General features: G+C 57.0%; 2 non-coding genes and 3 pseudogenes across 2 annotated transcripts; all 5 read left to right on the forward strand.

Annotated features, from left to right (window-relative positions):
* Positions 1-443: 443 nt before the first annotated feature.
* LOC139695858 (U2 spliceosomal RNA) lies at positions 444-577 on the forward strand (annotated as a pseudogene).
* Positions 578-5,830: 5,253 nt separating this feature from the next.
* LOC139695847 (U2 spliceosomal RNA) lies at positions 5,831-6,024 on the forward strand. Its single transcript, XR_011702423.1, has one exon. It is a non-coding gene; the product is annotated as a U2 spliceosomal RNA (small nuclear RNA).
* Positions 6,025-7,535: 1,511 nt separating this feature from the next.
* Positions 7,536-7,669, forward strand: LOC139695859 (U2 spliceosomal RNA; annotated as a pseudogene).
* A 5,254-nt stretch (positions 7,670-12,923) lies between these two features.
* Positions 12,924-13,117, forward strand: LOC139695848 (U2 spliceosomal RNA). The gene has a single exon (XR_011702424.1). It is a non-coding gene; the product is annotated as a U2 spliceosomal RNA (small nuclear RNA).
* Positions 13,118-14,628: 1,511 nt separating this feature from the next.
* On the forward strand, positions 14,629-14,762 carry LOC139695860 (U2 spliceosomal RNA; annotated as a pseudogene).
* The last annotated feature ends 3,365 nt before the right edge of the window (positions 14,763-18,127 follow it).

The raw sequence follows: 18,127 nt of genomic DNA on the forward strand, positions 1-18,127 counted from the left end.
GCCCGTTTTTCGAAAAACTGTCGACCACTGAATACTGGCGAAAAGGGCCCTTTATTACCGCCCTGGATGCCCCCCTCCATTTTCGGAATGTTTGAAAATTGCGCCCGACCTTTCCCGGGAAGCGGGGAGAGAGCTTGCAATACGTCTCGTGTGTCGCTCACAGAGATGGCACGACCTAGCGAAGGACTCCGCGTTGCAATTTACTGTCTCGCCTCCGGACTCCGGGGACGCAATTGCTCCGGCCGTCCTGCCCCCCGCGCCCCCCCAAAACTTTTCTTGCTGCAGGAAAACAAGGAAGCCTTCGGAAACACCCCCGCAGGACCCTACGCGAATTCTCCCCGACCAATGCCACCCCGCGGCGCCTACGCCAATCCTGCGCCCTCCGCCCCAAGTGCTCCGGGGTCGTCCCTACACATGTAAATATTGCAGAAAAGGGCTCCCTTATCGCTTCTCGGCCTTATGGCTAAGATCAAAGTGTAGTATCTGTTCTTATCAGCTTAATCCCCTTAACTTTCTTCTTTTTCGCCCGCCAAATTCAAATTTTTAAATGAACAGATCTACCGCTTTTGGACCTTTCTAGCCTCTCTGAGGAATCCCGGACGGGCCCCGACCAACGGTAAGCCCCCCGGGACACTCCCAGAGGGAAGGGGCAACAGGACACTAGGCGCCTGCTCTGCCCAGTAGCCCCTCTTTCGACCCCCGATGGCCCCACGGTCCATTGCCTCTTCAAGGCGGACCGTGGGACCCACCGCCCCCTCAGGGCTCCCCGGTCGCTCACGGACCGTTCCCCACGCCCACTTGGGGTGATAACCTCCCCGGGCTCGACGCCGGGCCCCTAAGGCCCGGCGCAGGCCCCCGCCCCCGGTGCACCGCCGGGTCCCTTCAGGACCGGTAGGCTGAGCACCGGACGTTCCCCGGCCCCCGGTGCACTGCCAGGTCCCCTCCGGACCGGTAGCTTGAGCACCGAGGCCCCCGGACCCCCTCAGGGCCCCCGGGAGCACCCTCCGTCGATCCCGTACGGATCGGCGCAGAGCGGGTGATTTGAACGGCGCGCGGTTTCCTTTTCGGCCGCGACGCCGGTCAAGCGACCGTTCGGCGCGCTTCACGCCCGATCGGTTCGATTGACCCCCTCCCCCCCGTCCGGTATTTGTGGAAGACTTCATCTTCCACAAAACCGTCATTTCAAAACCCCGGTAAATTCAAATTTCCTCCCGATCCCACCCATACGGGCCGAGAAGCGGGTTGAGCGCCTTCAGCGCCATCCCTCGGCGGCCGCCTGGACTTCATTCAGGTGGACGCCACGCGCTTAATTTAAATTTGTATTTTTGAAAATTTTCGTTCCGCAGTCCCTCAGACCGCGGAAAAGCCCTCCGTCGCCCCCCTTGGCCTTCAGCATTTATATCTTTTGAATTTTTTTGTGTCCTTAAAAGGACAATTTTCAAAACAACGTACCACGGTCCTTCAGGCCGTGGAATATCGTCCGCCAGGCCCCGTTTGTGCCATGACTTAACGCCCTCCCATGCCCCCACGTCCTCCCCGTAAAAACGGGGGGGCGGGGGCCGTTAGAAAAGCACCATCGCGTGCTAGTTCCTCCGCCCCCCCCTCCTCCTCTCGCACTCCGCGGAGGAGGAAAGTCGAGGCGTCAGAGCCCGACTCCTCCCCTCCCCATACACCACCGGACGGCGCGTCCGAAAGCGCTTCGGCGCGTAGGACGCGTCGCCCGCGGAAAATCATACACTATGGCTCCCCCGTTTCTTCTTCTTCTTCTTCTCCATCCGGCGTCCGAAAGCCTTCCCTTGAGACCTTCTCCCCGCTCTCGGACGTCACCTATTCTCCCCCCAAGTCCCGTTCTTCTTCCCCTCTCTCCCTCGACGACTTCACGACGCCTCCGGATTCTTCTTCGTCCAGACGTCCGGCGCTGGATTCTCCCCCCCCGATTCCCCCGACTGCCCCCGCCCCCCAAACGACTGACAGGGTCCCGGCGCTTCTCCTGACCGGCACCGCGGTGTCGGCCAGGAGAATCGACAATCAACTTGTGGTTTACTTTCCCGTGGCGGACACGTTAACCTGCACCGAGGTGGGATGCAGCATGTCCTTCCGCGCTACGGAGTGGACGGCGATGCGGAGAAGTCTCGTCCGGCACCTGATGGAGCAGCACGGCCACCGACTCACGTCGGTGAACGCCTGCTCCATCTGCGGTGGGACTATCGGCCGCAAGCCGTCCACTCATCCCTGCCTCAAAGGGGGGATACGTAAGGCTGCGGACGGACGTGTTGCACTCTCGCATCGGTGCGGGGCATGCGATTTCGCATGCGCTACCCGTCGCGGGCTTGCGAACCACATGGTGACCCACAAGAGACCTCCCCCCTTGATTGCCCCCCTTCAGGAGGCAATCGAGGAGACAGTTAGATGCACGACGCCGCCCAACGTGACCGAGGCGCAACCCTCCGATCCAGACGCAGCAGCAGACGCTCCGGCCGAAGACCTGGCGCCGGGGCAGCCTCCTGAAGTCGGTGACCTTAACGACACCGGGTCACCGCCGCCTGTGGACGCAGCAACATCGCCGCCGCCAGCTCCAGACGCAGCAGAAGGAGCACCACGACAGGTCGAGCCACCGATACAGCAGAAGGAGAAGCTGTGGCTCGACCGACTGGCCAGCACATCCGGCCAGTCATGGGAGGAGTTCGAGGTCGTGGTGCAGGATCTGGTGGCCACCACCCAGGCGGAGAGGAAGAGGGAGGCGAAACCTGCGGACGGAGGGGAAGCTCCTCGGCCACGAAACGTCGTGCACAGACAACCACCAAGACGCAGACAAGTAGCTGACTACGACGCGAAAAAGGCGTCGGACATACAGAAACTCTTCAGGAGTCATCCCAGGAGGGCAGTGGAGAGCATCCTGTCCGATAAGTCACCCTATTGCGACATTCCCGCGGAGGAGGTGGAAAAGCATTTCCGCCAAGTCTACGGGAATGTCGGGATGGGGGGCTTGGAGGACGAGGGTGACGACTCGGTCTACCGTCGCACGACGGAGACCGAGAAGAAACTGCTCCTCGAAAGGATCACTCCTGAGGAAGTGACGAGACGCATGTCTAGAACCAAGAACACCGCCCCGGGCCCCGATGGCCTCACCTACGGCGACCTGAGGGCGGTCGATAGACATGGACGAATTCTCTCTTTTATCTTCAACAGATGCCTGAAGGAGGCCAGGACACCGGCCGCGTGGAAGACCTCTCGGACTGTCCTCCTGCACAAAGGGGGGGACCGCCAGGACATCGGCAACTGGAGGCCCATAGCGCTTGGCAACACCATCGCCAAGCTGTACGCCGGGGTGCTTGCTGACCGCATACTATCTTGGGCGGTCAGCGGGAAGAAGATGCACCCGGCTCAAAAGGGCTTCCGGGAGTTCGAGGGGTGCCACGAGCACAATTTCACCCTTCAGGCAGCTGTTGACGAAATGAGACGCAGACGTTCCCGAATCGCACTGGCTTGGCTTGACCTACGGAACGCGTTCGGGTCCATCCCGCACCAACACCTCCAGAACACCCTGAGGAGGATGGACTTGCCTGAGGAGATGAGGAGGACCGTGGAGGAGTTGCAGAAGGGCTCCACGGTCGTGAAGACGACCAGCGGCGACACCGGCGTCATCGACATCTGCGCCGGTGTCAAGCAGGGGTGCCCGTTATCACCGACCATTTTCAACTTGGGAATGGAGCCGGTGATACGGGCGGTCGCTGGTGAGGCAGGCAAGTCCGGAGTCGTCGTCCAGGGGCAAAACATCGCCATCCTGGCCTACGCGGACGACTTGGTGCTGGTGGCCCGGGACCAGGAGCACCTGCAGCGCCTGCTGAACATCGCGGGAGAAGAGGCGACCGCTGCAGGTCTACAGTTCAAGCCAAGCAAGTGCGCAACGCTGGACCTCAACTTTGCAGCAAACCAGCCCGTGCAGCCGTCCCAACTCACCATCCAGGGGGCGGCCATTTCCAGCCTGAAGGACGGCGAAGCGTACCGGTACCTCGGGGTCCCGTTCGGGTTCCACGTGGACCAGACCCCCGAGGAGGACCTGGTGCGCTTGGGCGAGGACGTCAAGAAGATCGACGAGTCACTCCTCGCCCCGTGGCAGAAGATCGCCGCGACCAACATCTTCCTTCTGCCCAGGCTGGAATTCATCTTGCGGGCTGGTAATGTTAAAAAGAAAAACTTGACCGACATCGACAAGAGGCTGAAGGCCTGCGCAAAGGGCTGGCTCCATTTGCCCAAAAGGGCATCGCCTGAGATGGTCTTCATTGGCCATCAACACGGCGGCGCAGGTCTTCTCCCTCTTTCCGACTTGACTGACATATTGACCATCGTGCAGGGATATCGACTCCTCCATTCCCGTGACCCCAACGTGAGAGTGCTCGCCTGGGGTCGCCTGAAGGAGGTAGTGCGGAGGAAGCTGAGGAGACCGCCAACCACCGGTGATCTCGCAGAGTACCTTAGTGGTAGTCTGCGGGATGACTTTGGAAGGGAAAGCGGCGACTTCAGTTCCCTCTTCACGCAGGTTCGCTCCGCGTCACGCCGTATCGCCGCGCGCATAGGCTTGAGCTGGAGATGGTCGGACGAGCTAAGGGAGATGCAGATTTCGTTCCGGGACATGAATGACGGGGCTGAAGACCGCCCCCCCTTCATCAGGGTTCCTCCGAAGGCCGTAAGGCAACTGACGGGTGCCCTGAAGATCGCGGTGCGGCGCTACTACCTGAACAAGGTAAGCGCCAAGCCCGATCAAGGGAAAGTCATTCGTGCCTCGGCGAAATCTGAAGCCTCCAATCACTTCCTGGCAGGAGGGAGATACACCAGGTTTTGTGATTGGAGGTTCATCTTTAGGGCTCGGCTCGATCTGCTCCCGCTCAATGCCTGTCGCCGTTGGGAAACCAACGGGGACAAGCGGTGTCGGCGATGTGGCTACGCGGAGGAGACCCTGCCCCACGTCGTTAATCACTGCACGATGCACTCAAGGACGTGGCAGCATAGACATAATGCTGTCCAAGACCGACTACACAGGGCTCTGATTGGACGCCGGGGAAAAGGTGACGATGAAATCAGAGTCAACAAACAAGTACCTGGCACTGACTCGACTCTTAGACCAGACCTGGTTATAACTAACCAGGCCGACAAGACTGTGACATTGATCGACGTAGCAGTACCGTTCGAGAACAACGAGGGAGCTCTGCTGGCAGCCAGGACCGCGAAGGAGGAGAAGTACGCCGCCCTGGCAGAGACCATCCGCCAGCAGGGATACCGGTCATCGGTCGCCGCCATCGTCGTGGGAAGCCTGGGGACGTGGGACTCGCAGAACGACCCCGTCCTGAAGTCCCTGGGCCTACCTCGACGATTCTGCACCACCATGCGGCGACTGATGGTCAGCGACGTCATCCGCTGGACCCGGGACTGCTACGTCGAACACATCACGGGACATAGACAGTATGAAGACGGCTCCGGAGGCTGAAAAGGAAAGGACAAAAGTGAAGTCGTGTAAAATCATTTCCCCCCCTCTTTCCATACTTCTTCATTGTAAAACCTTTCTCTGTCCCCTTTCTCTTTTATTTACTCTATGAGCCATAGTGTATGAATGGCCACGCCGTGGTGTATAAACGGCCCCCCCCAAAAGTGTAAACCCTCCCCGTGAGAGACTTAAACATATAAAACATTTTATAAAAAAAAACACTCGTGCGAGAAGCCTATATTATTATAATATTTCCCCAAAATAAAGGGGCAAAAAGACTTGTTCCCCGGCTCCCTCATTTGGAGGGAGCCGGTCATGTATAAATTATATATTAATTATAAGTTGCTTAAAACTCTGTATGAAAGAATTTTCAAATAAACATTTTAAATCTGTTCTTATCAGCTTAATATCTGATACGTCCCGCATTGCGGGACCAGAATATTAATCTGATTTTTGGACATTGGCGGGGTACCCGGAGTTTACTCCATCCCTGCCGCGGGTTGGCCCGGCATTGCAGTACCGTCGGGATCGGCCCATCATTAAAAAGGTCCACTTAAAAGCTGATGAGAACAGATTGAAGCTTAAATTGATCCGCGAAAATTATTTATTTTCGCACTTGCAAATTTCAGGCGATCCGGCTGGAAAAATATTCGCGAAATTGCATTTTCGCGGAGAGAAGCGATTTTATTCCATGCGAGCGGAGCAAAAGTAATGTAATCCAAATTGAAGCAGCACAACGAAGTATTAAAAGGAATGAATTATTAAAAGGAGAGAAACTTGGGAAGAAAAAAAATCCCATCTGAAGAGAGTCGTCGTCACTTTAAAGTGTAAGTGTAACAATAAATACAATTTTGTGAAAATAATGCAATTATTTTTTCTGCTTTCAATGCAACGTCAACAACAACAACGTCTTGTCTCCTCAGTATTCCATCATTGGAGACGACGACAACTGTTGAAGAGAGGCGCCGGATCACGTTTCAAACTTTGGCGTGTGACGCCCCTTCCTTCCAGCTGTTTACCTCCCCCCCGAAGAGATGGCGCGCGCGCGCTCCCGGCAAGGAGCGTCATTCAAGACGACCCGACGCGAATCGACTCGCGGAAATAGGCGAGTTCCACTCTTTTACCTTAGTTTTTGAACACCAATCTTTCCACAGAATTTATGCGAAGATAATTCTTGTAAAAGGAGTGTGTGTTTGATGAAAAAAAATTGAACGGAAAAGAAACTCAATACATCGGAGGAAACGACCGATCGCGAGCACTCGGGAAAAATTGGAAAAATGTTTGCAAAAAAATTTTCAGAAATTTTTTGCGAATTTCGCGGAAATCGATGCCCATTTCCGCGATTTTTTCGAGAAAATGGAAAATATAAACAATGGAGAAATCTGGTTTTCCATCTTGTGTAATTGAAAGCGCCACTTTTTTACAGCCTTTTCGATTCCTATTCTCCGATTTGAAGAAAACCCTAATTTGTTTATATTTGAAGAAACCCTAATTTATGTATTTATTTATTTATAAGGAAAGCGTATTTTTACTAATGACGATTAATGCAAAGTAAGTGAACAGCACACGATTTTAAATCTCTACCACACAGGAAGTGAAGTGAAGAGGAAGCCCGTTTTTCGAAAAACTGTCGACCACTGAATACTGGCGAAAAGGGCCCTTTATTACCGCCCTGGATGCCCCCCTCCATTTTCGGAATGTTTGAAAATTGCGCCCGACCTTTCCCGGGAAGCGGGGAGAGAGCTTGCAATACGTCTCGTGTGTCGCTCACAGAGATGGCACGACCTAGCGAAGGACTCCGCGTTGCAATTTACTGTCTCGCCTCCGGACTCCGGGGACGCAATTGCTCCGGCCGTCCTGCCCCCCGCGCCCCCCCAAAACTTTTCTTGCTGCAGGAAAACAAGGAAGCCTTCGGAAACACCCCCGCAGGACCCTACGCGAATTCTCCCCGACCAATGCCACCCCGCGGCGCCTACGCCAATCCTGCGCCCTCCGCCCCAAGTGCTCCGGGGTCGTCCCTACACATGTAAATATTGCAGAAAAGGGCTCCCTTATCGCTTCTCGGCCTTATGGCTAAGATCAAAGTGTAGTATCTGTTCTTATCAGCTTAATCCCCTTAACTTTCTTCTTTTTCGCCCGCCAAATTCAAATTTTTAAATGAACAGATCTACCGCTTTTGGACCTTTCTAGCCTCTCTGAGGAATCCCGGACGGGCCCCGACCAACGGTAAGCCCCCCGGGACACTCCCAGAGGGAAGGGGCAACAGGACACTAGGCGCCTGCTCTGCCCAGTAGCCCCTCTTTCGACCCCCGATGGCCCCACGGTCCATTGCCTCTTCAAGGCGGACCGTGGGACCCACCGCCCCCTCAGGGCTCCCCGGTCGCTCACGGACCGTTCCCCACGCCCACTTGGGGTGATAACCTCCCCGGGCTCGACGCCGGGCCCCTAAGGCCCGGCGCAGGCCCCCGCCCCCGGTGCACCGCCGGGTCCCTTCAGGACCGGTAGGCTGAGCACCGGACGTTCCCCGGCCCCCGGTGCACTGCCAGGTCCCCTCCGGACCGGTAGCTTGAGCACCGAGGCCCCCGGACCCCCTCAGGGCCCCCGGGAGCACCCTCCGTCGATCCCGTACGGATCGGCGCAGAGCGGGTGATTTGAACGGCGCGCGGTTTCCTTTTCGGCCGCGACGCCGGTCAAGCGACCGTTCGGCGCGCTTCACGCCCGATCGGTTCGATTGACCCCCTCCCCCCCGTCCGGTATTTGTGGAAGACTTCATCTTCCACAAAACCGTCATTTCAAAACCCCGGTAAATTCAAATTTCCTCCCGATCCCACCCATACGGGCCGAGAAGCGGGTTGAGCGCCTTCAGCGCCATCCCTCGGCGGCCGCCTGGACTTCATTCAGGTGGACGCCACGCGCTTAATTTAAATTTGTATTTTTGAAAATTTTCGTTCCGCAGTCCCTCAGACCGCGGAAAAGCCCTCCGTCGCCCCCCTTGGCCTTCAGCATTTATATCTTTTGAATTTTTTTGTGTCCTTAAAAGGACAATTTTCAAAACAACGTTCCACGGTCCTTCAGGCCGTGGAATATCGTCCGCCAGGCCCCGTTTGTGCCATGACTTAACGCCCTCCCATGCCCCCACGTCCTCCCCGTAAAAACGGGGGGGCGGGGGCCGTTAGAAAAGCACCATCGCGTGCTAGTTCCTCCGCCCCCCCCTCCTCCTCTCGCACTCCGCGGAGGAGGAAAGTCGAGGCGTCAGAGCCCGACTCCTCCCCTCCCCATACACCACCGGACGGCGCGTCCGAAAGCGCTTCGGCGCGTAGGACGCGTCGCCCGCGGAAAATCATACACTATGGCTCCCCCGTTTCTTCTTCTTCTTCTTCTCCATCCGGCGTCCGAAAGCCTTCCCTTGAGACCTTCTCCCCGCTCTCGGACGTCACCTATTCTCCCCCCAAGTCCCGTTCTTCTTCCCCTCTCTCCCTCGACGACTTCACGACGCCTCCGGATTCTTCTTCGTCCAGACGTCCGGCGCTGGATTCTCCCCCCCCGATTCCCCCGACTGCCCCCGCCCCCCAAACGACTGACAGGGTCCCGGCGCTTCTCCTGACCGGCACCGCGGTGTCGGCCAGGAGAATCGACAATCAACTTGTGGTTTACTTTCCCGTGGCGGATACGTTAACCTGCACCGAGGTGGGATGCAGCATGTCCTTCCGCGCTACGGAGTGGACGGCGATGCGGAGAAGTCTCGTCCGGCACCTGATGGAGCAGCACGGCCACCGACTCACGTCGGTGAACGCCTGCTCCATCTGCGGTGGGACTATCGGCCGCAAGCCGTCCACTCATCCCTGCCTCAAAGGGGGGATACGTAAGGCTGCGGACGGACGTGTTGCACTCTCGCATCGGTGCGGGGCATGCGATTTCGCATGCGCTACCCGTCGCGGGCTTGCGAACCACATGGTGACCCACAAGAGACCTCCCCCCTTGATTGCCCCCCTTCAGGAGGCAATCGAGGAGACAGTTAGATGCACGACGCCGCCCAACGTGACCGAGGCGCAACCCTCCGATCCAGACGCAGCAGCAGACGCTCCGGCCGAAGACCTGGCGCCGGGGCAGCCTCCTGAAGTCGGTGACCTTAACGACACCGGGTCACCGCCGCCTGTGGACGCAGCAACATCGCCGCCGCCAGCTCCAGACGCAGCAGAAGGAGCACCACGACAGGTCGAGCCACCGATACAGCAGAAGGAGAAGCTGTGGCTCGACCGACTGGCCAGCACATCCGGCCAGTCATGGGAGGAGTTCGAGGTCGTGGTGCAGGATCTGGTGGCCACCACCCAGGCGGAGAGGAAGAGGGAGGCGAAACCTGCGGACGGAGGGGAAGCTCCTCGGCCACGAAACGTCGTGCACAGACAACCACCAAGACGCAGACAAGTAGCTGACTACGACGCGAAAAAGGCGTCGGACATACAGAAACTCTTCAGGAGTCATCCCAGGAGGGCAGTGGAGAGCATCCTGTCCGATAAGTCACCCTATTGCGACATTCCCGCGGAGGAGGTGGAAAAGCATTTCCGCCAAGTCTACGGGAATGTCGGGATGGGGGGCTTGGAGGACGAGGGTGACGACTCGGTCTACCGTCGCACGACGGAGACCGAGAAGAAACTGCTCCTCGAAAGGATCACTCCTGAGGAAGTGACGAGACGCATGTCTAGAACCAAGAACACCGCCCCGGGCCCCGATGGCCTCACCTACGGCGACCTGAGGGCGGTCGATAGACATGGACGAATTCTCTCTTTTATCTTCAACAGATGCCTGAAGGAGGCCAGGACACCGGCCGCGTGGAAGACCTCTCGGACTGTCCTCCTGCACAAAGGGGGGGACCGCCAGGACATCGGCAACTGGAGGCCCATAGCGCTTGGCAACACCATCGCCAAGCTGTACGCCGGGGTGCTTGCTGACCGCATACTATCTTGGGCGGTCAGCGGGAAGAAGATGCACCCGGCTCAAAAGGGCTTCCGGGAGTTCGAGGGGTGCCACGAGCACAATTTCACCCTTCAGGCAGCTGTTGACGAAATGAGACGCAGACGTTCCCGAATCGCACTGGCTTGGCTTGACCTACGGAACGCGTTCGGGTCCATCCCGCACCAACACCTCCAGAACACCCTGAGGAGGATGGACTTGCCTGAGGAGATGAGGAGGACCGTGGAGGAGTTGCAGAAGGGCTCCACGGTCGTGAAGACGACCAGCGGCGACACCGGCGTCATCGACATCTGCGCCGGTGTCAAGCAGGGGTGCCCGTTATCACCGACCATTTTCAACTTGGGAATGGAGCCGGTGATACGGGCGGTCGCTGGTGAGGCAGGCAAGTCCGGAGTCGTCGTCCAGGGGCAAAACATCGCCATCCTGGCCTACGCGGACGACTTGGTGCTGGTGGCCCGGGACCAGGAGCACCTGCAGCGCCTGCTGAACATCGCGGGAGAAGAGGCGACCGCTGCAGGTCTACAGTTCAAGCCAAGCAAGTGCGCAACGCTGGACCTCAACTTTGCAGCAAACCAGCCCGTGCAGCCGTCCCAACTCACCATCCAGGGGGCGGCCATTTCCAGCCTGAAGGACGGCGAAGCGTACCGGTACCTCGGGGTCCCGTTCGGGTTCCACGTGGACCAGACCCCCGAGGAGGACCTGGTGCGCTTGGGCGAGGACGTCAAGAAGATCGACGAGTCACTCCTCGCCCCGTGGCAGAAGATCGCCGCGACCAACATCTTCCTTCTGCCCAGGCTGGAATTCATCTTGCGGGCTGGTAATGTTAAAAAGAAAAACTTGACCGACATCGACAAGAGGCTGAAGGCCTGCGCAAAGGGCTGGCTCCATTTGCCCAAAAGGGCATCGCCTGAGATGGTCTTCATTGGCCATCAACACGGCGGCGCAGGTCTTCTCCCTCTTTCCGACTTGACTGACATATTGACCATCGTGCAGGGATATCGACTCCTCCATTCCCGTGACCCCAACGTGAGAGTGCTCGCCTGGGGTCGCCTGAAGGAGGTAGTGCGGAGGAAGCTGAGGAGACCGCCAACCACCGGTGATCTCGCAGAGTACCTTAGTGGTAGTCTGCGGGATGACTTTGGAAGGGAAAGCGGCGACTTCAGTTCCCTCTTCACGCAGGTTCGCTCCGCGTCACGCCGTATCGCCGCGCGCATAGGCTTGAGCTGGAGATGGTCGGACGAGCTAAGGGAGATGCAGATTTCGTTCCGGGACATGAATGACGGGGCTGAAGACCGCCCCCCCTTCATCAGGGTTCCTCCGAAGGCCGTAAGGCAACTGACGGGTGCCCTGAAGATCGCGGTGCGGCGCTACTACCTGAACAAGGTAAGCGCCAAGCCCGATCAAGGGAAAGTCATTCGTGCCTCGGCGAAATCTGAAGCCTCCAATCACTTCCTGGCAGGAGGGAGATACACCAGGTTTTGTGATTGGAGGTTCATCTTTAGGGCTCGGCTCGATCTGCTCCCGCTCAATGCCTGTCGCCGTTGGGAAACCAACGGGGACAAGCGGTGTCGGCGATGTGGCTACGCGGAGGAGACCCTGCCCCACGTCGTTAATCACTGCACGATGCACTCAAGGACGTGGCAGCATAGACATAATGCTGTCCAAGACCGACTACACAGGGCTCTGATTGGACGCCGGGGAAAAGGTGACGATGAAATCAGAGTCAACAAACAAGTACCTGGCACTGACTCGACTCTTAGACCAGACCTGGTTATAACTAACCAGGCCGACAAGACTGTGACATTGATCGACGTAGCAGTACCGTTCGAGAACAACGAGGGAGCTCTGCTGGCAGCCAGGACCGCGAAGGAGGAGAAGTACGCCGCCCTGGCAGAGACCATCCGCCAGCAGGGATACCGGTCATCGGTCGCCGCCATCGTCGTGGGAAGCCTGGGGACGTGGGACTCGCAGAACGACCCCGTCCTGAAGTCCCTGGGCCTACCTCGACGATTCTGCACCACCATGCGGCGACTGATGGTCAGCGACGTCATCCGCTGGACCCGGGACTGCTACGTCGAACACATCACGGGACATAGACAGTATGAAGACGGCTCCGGAGGCTGAAAAGGAAAGGACAAAAGTGAAATCGTGTAAAATCATTTCCCCCCCTCTTTCCATACTTCTTCATTGTAAAACCTTTCTCTGTCCCCTTTCTCTTTTATTTACTCTATGAGCCATAGTGTATGAATGGCCACGCCGTGGTGTATAAACGGCCCCCCCCAAAAGTGTAAACCCTCCCCGTGAGAGACTTAAACATATAAAACATTTTATAAAAAAAAAACACTCGTGCGAGAAGCCTATATTATTATAATATTTCCCCAAAATAAAGGGGCAAAAAGACTTGTTCCCCGGCTCCCTCATTTGGAGGGAGCCGGTCATGTATAAATTATATATTAATTATAAGTTGCTTAAAACTCTGTATGAAAGAATTTTCAAATAAACATTTTAAATCTGTTCTTATCAGCTTAATATCTGATACGTCCCGCATTGCGGGACCAGAATATTAATCTGATTTTTGGACATTGGCGGGGTACCCGGAGTTTACTCCATCCCTGCCGCGGGTTGGCCCGGCATTGCAGTACCGTCGGGATCGGCCCATCATTAAAAAGGTCCACTTAAAAGCTGATGAGAACAGATTGAAGCTTAAATTGATCCGCGAAAATTATTTATTTTCGCACTTGCAAATTTCAGGCGATCCGGCTGGAAAAATATTCGCGAAATTGCATTTTCGCGGAGAGAAGCGATTTTATTCCATGCGAGCGGAGCAAAAGTAATGTAATCCAAATTGAAGCAGCACAACGAAGTATTAAAAGGAATGAATTATTAAAAGGAGAGAAACTTGGGAAGAAAAAAAATCCCATCTGAAGAGAGTCGTCGTCACTTTAAAGTGTAAGTGTAACAATAAATACAATTTTGTGAAAATAATGCAATTATTTTTTCTGCTTTCAATGCAACGTCAACAACAACAACGTCTTGTCTCCTCAGTATTCCATCATTGGAGACGACGACAACTGTTGAAGAGAGGCGCCGGATCACGTTTCAAACTTTGGCGTGTGACGCCCCTTCCTTCCAGCTGTTTACCTCCCCCCCGAAGAGATGGCGCGCGCGCGCTCCCGGCAAGGAGCGTCATTCAAGACGACCCGACGCGAATCGACTCGCGGAAATAGGCGAGTTCCACTCTTTTACCTTAGTTTTTGAACACCAATCTTTCCACAGAATTTATGCGAAGATAATTCTTGTAAAAGGAGTGTGTGTTTGATGAAAAAAAATTGAACGGAAAAGAAACTCAATACATCGGAGGAAACGACCGATCGCGAGCACTCGGGAAAAATTGGAAAAATGTTTGCAAAAAAATTTTCAGAAATTTTTTGCGAATTTCGCGGAAATCGATGCCCATTTCCGCGATTTTTTCGAGAAAATGGAAAATATAAACAATGGAGAAATCTGGTTTTCCATCTTGTGTAATTGAAAGCGCCACTTTTTTACAGCCTTTTCGATTCCTATTCTCCGATTTGAAGAAAACCCTAATTTGTTTATATTTGAAGAAACCCTAATTTATGTATTTATTTATTTATAAGGAAAGCGTATTTTTACTAATGACGATTAATGCAAAGTAAGTGAACAGCACACGATTTTAAATCTCTACCACACAGGAAGTGAAGTGAAGAGGAAGCCCGTTTTTCGAAAAACTGTCGACCACTGAATACTGGCGAAAAGGGCCCTTTATTACCGCCCTGGATGCCCCCCTCCATTTTCGGAATGTTTGAAAATTGCGCCCGACCTTTCCCGGGAAGCGGGGAGAGAGCTTGCAATACGTCTCGTGTGTCGCTCACAGAGATGGCACGACCTAGCGAAGGACTCCGCGTTGCAATTTACTGTCTCGCCTCCGGACTCCGGGGACGCAATTGCTCCGGCCGTCCTGCCCCCCGCGCCCCCCCAAAACTTTTCTTGCTGCAGGAAAACAAGGAAGCCTTCGGAAACACCCCCGCAGGACCCTACGCGAATTCTCCCCGACCAATGCCACCCCGCGGCGCCTACGCCAATCCTGCGCCCTCCGCCCCAAGTGCTCCGGGGTCGTCCCTACACATGTAAATATTGCAGAAAAGGGCTCCCTTATCGCTTCTCGGCCTTATGGCTAAGATCAAAGTGTAGTATCTGTTCTTATCAGCTTAATCCCCTTAACTTTCTTCTTTTTCGCCCGCCAAATTCAAATTTTTAAATGAACAGATCTACCGCTTTTGGACCTTTCTAGCCTCTCTGAGGAATCCCGGACGGGCCCCGACCAACGGTAAGCCCCCCGGGACACTCCCAGAGGGAAGGGGCAACAGGACACTAGGCGCCTGCTCTGCCCAGTAGCCCCTCTTTCGACCCCCGATGGCCCCACGGTCCATTGCCTCTTCAAGGCGGACCGTGGGACCCACCGCCCCCTCAGGGCTCCCCGGTCGCTCACGGACCGTTCCCCACGCCCACTTGGGGTGATAACCTCCCCGGGCTCGACGCCGGGCCCCTAAGGCCCGGCGCAGGCCCCCGCCCCCGGTGCACCGCCGGGTCCCTTCAGGACCGGTAGGCTGAGCACCGGACGTTCCCCGGCCCCCGGTGCACTGCCAGGTCCCCTCCGGACCGGTAGCTTGAGCACCGAGGCCCCCGGACCCCCTCAGGGCCCCCGGGAGCACCCTCCGTCGATCCCGTACGGATCGGCGCAGAGCGGGTGATTTGAACGGCGCGCGGTTTCCTTTTCGGCCGCGACGCCGGTCAAGCGACCGTTCGGCGCGCTTCACGCCCGATCGGTTCGATTGACCCCCTCCCCCCCGTCCGGTATTTGTGGAAGACTTCATCTTCCACAAAACCGTCATTTCAAAACCCCGGTAAATTCAAATTTCCTCCCGATCCCACCCATACGGGCCGAGAAGCGGGTTGAGCGCCTTCAGCGCCATCCCTCGGCGGCCGCCTGGACTTCATTCAGGTGGACGCCACGCGCTTAATTTAAATTTGTATTTTTGAAAATTTTCGTTCCGCAGTCCCTCAGACCGCGGAAAAGCCCTCCGTCGCCCCCCTTGGCCTTCAGCATTTATATCTTTTGAATTTTTTTGTGTCCTTAAAAGGACAATTTTCAAAACAACGTTCCACGGTCCTTCAGGCCGTGGAATATCGTCCGCCAGGCCCCGTTTGTGCCATGACTTAACGCCCTCCCATGCCCCCACGTCCTCCCCGTAAAAACGGGGGGGCGGGGGCCGTTAGAAAAGCACCATCGCGTGCTAGTTCCTCCGCCCCCCCCTCCTCCTCTCGCACTCCGCGGAGGAGGAAAGTCGAGGCGTCAGAGCCCGACTCCTCCCCTCCCCATACACCACCGGACGGCGCGTCCGAAAGCGCTTCGGCGCGTAGGACGCGTCGCCCGCGGAAAATCATACACTATGGCTCCCCCGTTTCTTCTTCTTCTTCTTCTCCATCCGGCGTCCGAAAGCCTTCCCTTGAGACCTTCTCCCCGCTCTCGGACGTCACCTATTCTCCCCCCAAGTCCCGTTCTTCTTCCCCTCTCTCCCTCGACGACTTCACGACGCCTCCGGATTCTTCTTCGTCCAGACGTCCGGCGCTGGATTCTCCCCCCCCGATTCCCCCGACTGCCCCCGCCCCCCAAACGACTGACAGGGTCCCGGCGCTTCTCCTGACCGGCACCGCGGTGTCGGCCAGGAGAATCGACAATCAACTTGTGGTTTACTTTCCCGTGGCGGATACGTTAACCTGCACCGAGGTGGGATGCAGCATGTCCTTCCGCGCTACGGAGTGGACGGCGATGCGGAGAAGTCTCGTCCGGCACCTGATGGAGCAGCACGGCCACCGACTCACGTCGGTGAACGCCTGCTCCATCTGCGGTGGGACTATCGGCCGCAAGCCGTCCACTCATCCCTGCCTCAAAGGGGGGATACGTAAGGCTGCGGACGGACGTGTTGCACTCTCGCATCGGTGCGGGGCATGCGATTTCGCATGCGCTACCCGTCGCGGGCTTGCGAACCACATGGTGACCCACAAGAGACCTCCCCCCTTGATTGCCCCCCTTCAGGAGGCAATCGAGGAGACAGTTAGATGCACGACGCCGCCCAACGTGACCGAGGCGCAACCCTCCGATCCAGACGCAGCAGCAGACGCTCCGGCCGAAGACCTGGCGCCGGGGCAGCCTCCTGAAGTCGGTGACCTTAACGACACCGGGTCACCGCCGCCTGTGGACGCAGCAACATCGCCGCCGCCAGCTCCAGACGCAGCAGAAGGAGCACCACGACAGGTCGAGCCACCGATACAGCAGAAGGAGAAGCTGTGGCTCGACCGACTGGCCAGCACATCCGGCCAGTCATGGGAGGAGTTCGAGGTCGTGGTGCAGGATCTGGTGGCCACCACCCAGGCGGAGAGGAAGAGGGAGGCGAAACCTGCGGACGGAGGGGAAGCTCCTCGGCCACGAAACGTCGTGCACAGACAACCACCAAGACGCAGACAAGTAGCTGACTACGACGCGAAAAAGGCGTCGGACATACAGAAACTCTTCAGGAGTCATCCCAGGAGGGCAGTGGAGAGCATCCTGTCCGATAAGTCACCCTATTGCGACATTCCCGCGGAGGAGGTGGAAAAGCATTTCCGCCAAGTCTACGGGAATGTCGGGATGGGGGGCTTGGAGGACGAGGGTGACGACTCGGTCTACCGTCGCACGACGGAGACCGAGAAGAAACTGCTCCTCGAAAGGATCACTCCTGAGGAAGTGACGAGACGCATGTCTAGAACCAAGAACACCGCCCCGGGCCCCGATGGCCTCACCTACGGCGACCTGAGGGCGGTCGATAGACATGGACGAATTCTCTCTTTTATCTTCAACAGATGCCTGAAGGAGGCCAGGACACCGGCCGCGTGGAAGACCTCTCGGACTGTCCTCCTGCACAAAGGGGGGGACCGCCAGGACATCGGCAACTGGAGGCCCATAGCGCTTGGCAACACCATCGCCAAGCTGTACGCCGGGGTGCTTGCTGACCGCATACTATCTTGGGCGGTCAGCGGGAAGAAGATGCACCCGGCTCAAAAGGGCTTCCGGGAGTTCGAGGGGTGCCACGAGCACAATTTCACCCTTCAGGCAGCTGTTGACGAAATGAGACGCAGACGTTCCCGAATCGCACTGGCTTGGCTTGACCTACGGAACGCGTTCGGGTCCATCCCGCACCAACACCTCCAGAACACCCTGAGGAGGATGGACTTGCCTGAGGAGATGAGGAGGACCGTGGAGGAGTTGCAGAAGGGCTCCACGGTCGTGAAGACGACCAGCGGCGACACCGGCGTCATCGACATCTGCGCCGGTGTCAAGCAGGGGTGCCCGTTATCACCGACCATTTTCAACTTGGGAATGGAGCCGGTGATACGGGCGGTCGCTGGTGAGGCAGGCAAGTCCGGAGTCGTCGTCCAGGGGCAAAACATCGCCATCCTGGCCTACGCGGACGACTTGGTGCTGGTGGCCCGGGACCAGGAGCACCTGCAGCGCCTGCTGAACATCGCGGGAGAAGAGGCGACCGCTGCAGGTCTACAGTTCAAGCCAAGCAAGTGCGCAACGCTGGACCTCAACTTTGCAGCAAACCAGCCCGT

The sequence above is a fragment of the Hetaerina americana genome, unplaced genomic scaffold (genome assembly GCF_022747635.1).
Source record: "Hetaerina americana unplaced genomic scaffold, ioHetAmer1.1.p SCAF_646, whole genome shotgun sequence".
In the NCBI taxonomy this organism is placed as follows: Eukaryota; Metazoa; Arthropoda; class Insecta; order Odonata; family Calopterygidae; genus Hetaerina; species Hetaerina americana.